The sequence below is a fragment of the Myotis brandtii genome, unplaced genomic scaffold (genome assembly GCF_000412655.1).
Source record: "Myotis brandtii unplaced genomic scaffold, ASM41265v1 scaffold237, whole genome shotgun sequence".
NCBI lineage: Eukaryota > Metazoa > Chordata > Mammalia > Chiroptera > Vespertilionidae > Myotis > Myotis brandtii.
Window position 1 is genome coordinate 6839612 of NW_005358943.1, and position 5786 is coordinate 6845397.

The 5786-nt window shown below is 39.1% G+C and overlaps 3 pseudogenes; 2 read left to right on the top strand and 1 right to left on the bottom strand.

The window, feature by feature from the left end:
* Positions 1 to 437: 437 nt before the first annotated feature.
* Positions 438 to 1103, top strand: LOC102256490 (annotated as a pseudogene).
* A 169-nt stretch (positions 1104 to 1272) lies between these two features.
* LOC102256792 lies at positions 1273 to 2234 on the top strand (annotated as a pseudogene).
* Positions 2235 to 5004: 2770 nt separating this feature from the next.
* Positions 5005 to 5786, bottom strand: part of LOC102242563 — a 7272-nt pseudogene continuing 6490 nt past the window's right edge.

The following is a 5786-nucleotide window of genomic DNA, read 5'->3' on the forward strand; positions in this document are numbered from 1 at the left end:
TGCAATTTGGAACTCCACTAAGGTAGAGACATATCAAATCATGATGCTTGTTATAGTGTTGTCAGCTACCTTTCCCTCAGGCCACTCTTTTCTTATAATTTTTGGAAACAGCAAGCTAAGACAGATCGCCTTGAGACTACTGTGGCACTTACATTCCCTGAGAAAATTACAAGTTTAACTTTATAGACAGAATTTGAAAAAACCTTGTGAATTCTATATTAAAATATCTTAATAGAAAACCTTCAGCATTTCTTTATATCAGGGTTTGTTAAACAGCACTAAAAATTTTCTACAACATGCCTTAAGTAATTATATTTTCTTAGAGTGATATGACATAATATTTGACTAAAGGCATGTCTCTAGTGTATTAACAGTTTTTGGTAACAGTAGAGTATTTGACACCTGATGAAGTGTGGTTATAAAAGTCTAGAGTTCAGTCGGATCCCGGCAGCAGCTGTAGCGGCGCTTGTCTTTCCAGGGTCTTCTTGCTGTCTCCTTTAGCTTCCGGAAACATGGCCCCTGGTGTGGCTGTCTCTGATGGAGTCATCAAAGTGTTCAATGACATGAAGGTACGTAAGTCCTCAACACCAGAGGAGGTGAAGAAGCGCAAGAAGGCTGTGCTCTTTTGCCTGATGAAGACCAGAAAAACATCATTCTGGAAGATGGCAAGGAGATCCTGGTAGGTGATGTGGGCCAGACAGTAGCCGACCCCTAGGCCACTTTCGTCAAGATGCTGCAGGAGAAAGACTGCTGTTATGCCCTGTATGACGCAACGTATGAGACCAAGGAAAGCAAGAAGGAGGACCTGGTATTTATCTTCTGGGCTCCTGAGTCTGCGCCTCTTAAGAGCAAAATGATCTATGCCAGCTCCAAGGATGCCATCAAGAAGAAGTTTACGGGGATCAAGCATGAATTACAAGCAAACTGCTAGGAGGAGGTCTAGGACCGCTGCACTCTGTCAGAGAAGCTGGGGGGCAGTGCTGTCATCTCCCTGGAGGGCAAGCCTTTGTGAACCCCCTCCAGCCCCCTGCCTGGAGCATCTGGCAGCCCCAGATCTGCCTGTAGGGGGTTGCAGGCTGCCCCCCTTCTGCCAGACCGGAGGGGCTGGCAGCACTAAAAATTTTCTACAACATGCCTTAAGTAATTATATTTTCTTAGAGTGATATGACATAATATTTGACTAAAGGCATGTCTCTAGTGTATTAACAGTTTTTGGTAACAGTAGAGTATTTGACACCTGATGAAGTGTGGTTATAAAAGTCTAGAGTTCAGTCGGATCCCGGCAGCAGCTGTAGCGGCGCTTGTCTTTCCAGGGTCTTCTTGCTGTCTCCTTTAGCTTCCGGAAACATGGCCCCTGGTGTGGCTGTCTCTGATGGAGTCATCAAAGTGTTCAATGACATGAAGGTACGTAAGTCCTCAACACCAGAGGAGGTGAAGAAGCGCAAGAAGGCTGTGCTCTTTTGCCTGATGAAGACCAGAAAAACATCATTCTGGAAGATGGCAAGGAGATCCTGGTAGGTGATGTGGGCCAGACAGTAGCCGACCCCTAGGCCACTTTCGTCAAGATGCTGCAGGAGAAAGACTGCTGTTATGCCCTGTATGACGCAACGTATGAGACCAAGGAAAGCAAGAAGGAGGACCTGGTATTTATCTTCTGGGCTCCTGAGTCTGCGCCTCTTAAGAGCAAAATGATCTATGCCAGCTCCAAGGATGCCATCAAGAAGAAGTTTACGGGGATCAAGCATGAATTACAAGCAAACTGCTAGGAGGAGGTCTAGGACCGCTGCACTCTGTCAGAGAAGCTGGGGGGCAGTGCTGTCATCTCCCTGGAGGGCAAGCCTTTGTGAACCCCCTCCAGCCCCCTGCCTGGAGCATCTGGCAGCCCCAGATCTGCCTGTAGGGGGTTGCAGGCTGCCCCCCTTCTGCCAGACCGGAGGGGCTGGGGGGATCCCAGCAGGGGGAGGGCAATCCCTTCACCCAGTTGCCAAACAGCCTCCCACCCCCTGGACCTTCCCTCTCCCTCCACCCCTGAACGTTCTGGCCTTCCCAAACAGCTTTTGATCTTCTGATTCCTCTTGGGTTGAAGCAGACCAAGTCCTCCCTACCCTAGGCACCCCAGTTTTGGAGAGGGCCTGTATTTTTTAATGACACCCCTACTTGCAACCTGTTCCCCCCCTTTCCCATGCTGCCAATTTCTAACTGCAATAGTGACTCTGTGCTTGTCTGTTTAGTTCGGTGTATACATGGAATGTTGTGAAGATAACTCCTCCCCTTTTCCATCTGGTCTCGGCCACTCATGGTAGCAGGACCAGTAAGGGACCCTTAATTTTTTTAAAAAAGGAAGAAAAACAACAATAAAAAGACTCACTTAAAAAAAGTCTATACTGAAATATTAATAAATGTATAAATAAGGTACAATGCAATATGAATAACTATATATAATTACAATTACCAAAATGGAAAAAGTAACACAAATTTTTCTAACCAAAGAAAAGTTTGAAATTAGAATTGAAAAATAATTGTAAAGGTTAAGTGTAATAATATGTTATATAAATATAAATGTGTTAATATTTTGTGATGCTTCTAATATTGGAAAGGATCTGAAATAATAGGAATTTTCATACTATATTTCTTGGATTACTGGTATGTATTGGTAAAACAACTTTGTTCAAGAGTATGGCATTATGCATTTAAGGTGAAGATGCATATCCTAAGACCCAATAATTGTACTCCTTCTTGTTCTACTGGAGAATTATTCATATATGTGTGACAGAATATACATGCAAAAATGTGCATCTTACTACTGTTCTTAATAGCTGGAATTGAAGAGTCATGTAAATGCTCAAATTGAGGAATCATATAAATGCCCCTTACTTATAAAATGGACAAATAAATCATGGAATATGAACACAATAGAATATAGCACAAAAATGAAAATGAACACATTAGACCTATAAATTTCTTAGTTCTTTGATGGAGAAAAAATATAGAGATATAGAAAGGTGAATTTGTAAAAGCTAAATACATACTTAGTGTAGTGTTTGAAAATGTTTGTACGTATGTAGTGCAAGTTCTGTAATAAAATGATTCAGATTAATGACAGTAGCTGGGCATGGAATAAGCAGAGAAGTTTGCTTGCTAATGATGCTATTAAAATATTGAATACAGTTTCTATACTGTATTTTTATATAGAGGTTATATGCATTTCATATAAAAGTTCTATACCAGCAAAGTTCTTTTTGTTTGATTCACAGTGCCTTAATTTTATAATGCAGTAAAAAATAACAAATATATTATCAGAAATATTTTGTTTGTAACTTACTCTTGATGAGTTTTTAGGTGATGTTGTTCTTTCAAGTTAGACCTGATGCTGAGAATTATGTTTCATAAGACCATGGAATATATCGGTAATGTTCTATCATTAGAGTGAATTCTGTCTCTTAGAAAACTTGATGAAGCTACAACCATCAGAGATCTCCCATTTAACTGCCTTCATCATCATCACCACCACCACCACCATCATCATTATCCTGTTATCTTATTTAATGATTTATATTTCAAATGTTTACACACATATTTTGGGCAATGTGTAGATTATTTCTTAATGATCATTGTATCTAAATTATGTTAATAATGAGCAAAGTTAAAATCAACTGAAAAGCTTTGGAAATGAAATGTTCACTCATTTTAAATGTATTTCTTGAGCAAATTATTCATAGATGATCTTATAATCATGGAATTAAGCTACTGAGGAAATGCAATCTTTCATTTTAAATGTATTTCTTGAGCAAATTATTCATAGATGATCTTATAATCATGGAATTAAGCTACTGAGATCCATTTCTAACATTAGAAATAAAGTAAATGCAAAATAACTCCTAAAAAATAAGTCATGGAATAGGATGTGTTTCTTTGATTGATGTATTTATATTTTGATTATCTGAATATATATATATATACATACACAATGTTTATGTTAATGAAGTCTTTATTGTACTGAAGGCTTTTGGTACTGACCATTAACCATATAGGAGACAGTCTCTTCACACAGAATAATGATAATTTATCTCTTTTAGAAGTAAACAACAACAAAAAACGATGCAAGTTTAAAATATGAAGGCAACACACAAAAGTGGTCAATAGTTTGGGAATTTTTCGGAGGGGCACAGTCTGTACAGTTTAACAAAGTCTGGCTTTGACTCTTCATTTCAAAAGTATACTTCTCTCTTGCCATACTGATACCATCCCAGAGAGTAGAATCCACACCTCCAACTTAAAAAGGATATGGCTCAATGAAGAAAGTAGTTACTGATTCACATAAATAATTAGGAAGCAAAGTCATTATCAAAGTATTTGAAACCACACGAACTTTAAAAATTCAGTACTTTGAAATTTCCCTCCTGAGGTATCTATGCTTTTTGTTAAAAAAGTTGCTAGTAAAACTGATGCATTCTATCATTCCAAGTTGTACTTATAAATATGTTGCTTGGTGCTGAAAATAGATATCATGTCTTAGCACAAAATGGCAGCAATTACTTCTGGTAAATATTTTTGGTGAGATGCACTCTTTGGTGAGATGCAAAATAACATTGAGGAACCATTTTATTTTCATTCTCTCCTCCCTTCTGATACTCTCAGAATTTTCAAGCAATTTTCAGAGGAGAAACCACAAGACCAGAATGAATGAGTAAAGGCCGCCTATATTTGACCTATAGACCAGCGATGGCGAACCTATGAAACGTGTGTCAGAGGTGACACACGAACTCATTTTTTTGGTTGATTTTTTTTGTTAAATGGCATTTAAATATATAAAATAAATATCAAAAATATAAATCTTTGTTTTACTAAGGTTGCAAATGTCAAAAAATTTCTATATGTGACACTGCACCAGAGTTAAGTTAGGGTTTTTCAAAATGCTGACACGCTGAGCTCAAAAGGTTCGCCATCACTGCTATAGACCAATTAGCCTGCATTGCTGTATCACCTGTAGCAGTGGAATTTCCCTTAGAGTTTGTATCGCTCCAACAAGTGATGGTCAGAAATGATTTCTACCTGAAAAGTTAGGTTAAGACCCATTTTTCTTCTCAGAAAGTTTTCTACATGCCCAATAGTTGCTTTTTTGGGGGAGGCACGGGACAGGAGTTGCTGAAGCACCTGCCCCTGCCTTGACATTTCCAAACAAGTCTGAACCCCTGGGAGTTTACTTAGTCAGGTCCTTGCTTAAAGGACACTACAGACACATATGTTTTCTCACGGATGCTTACCCTGTTGATTGTATCTAATAATTAATTTTAGTTCAAGCTGTTGTTATAATAAAGGCCTAAGGAATCAGGCAATCAAGGCTCCTTAGTCCCTAAAGCCAAATAGCCCCTTAGCCTTCTCTTTCACAAAAATGTGTGTCAGAGTAATCTATTCATCCATCGCTCATGGTCAGCTGGTCAACCTAGCAAGTGGTTCCCTCTGTGAGGAACCAGGAATGTAATAGAACACAATGGAACCCTTAAAAACCAAGAGTAAGAAAATGAAAGTAACTGTGCAATAAGTCATTGGTGCTCGCTTGGGATTTCCAAGTACGAGAGAACTATTTCTCAGCGAAGGAATTCACTATCTCAGTTATGCTTCTTAGGAATGTGAGTATGTTTTCCAGTGGAAAAATGAGCCAACTTCTGAAAGTAAGGGGGAAAAAAAGGTTTTTCCTGTATTTGCCCAAAAGCAAAGTTTATATATATACTAGAGGCCCGGTGCACAAAATTTGTGCACTCGGTGGGGGGGGGGGGGTCCCTCCG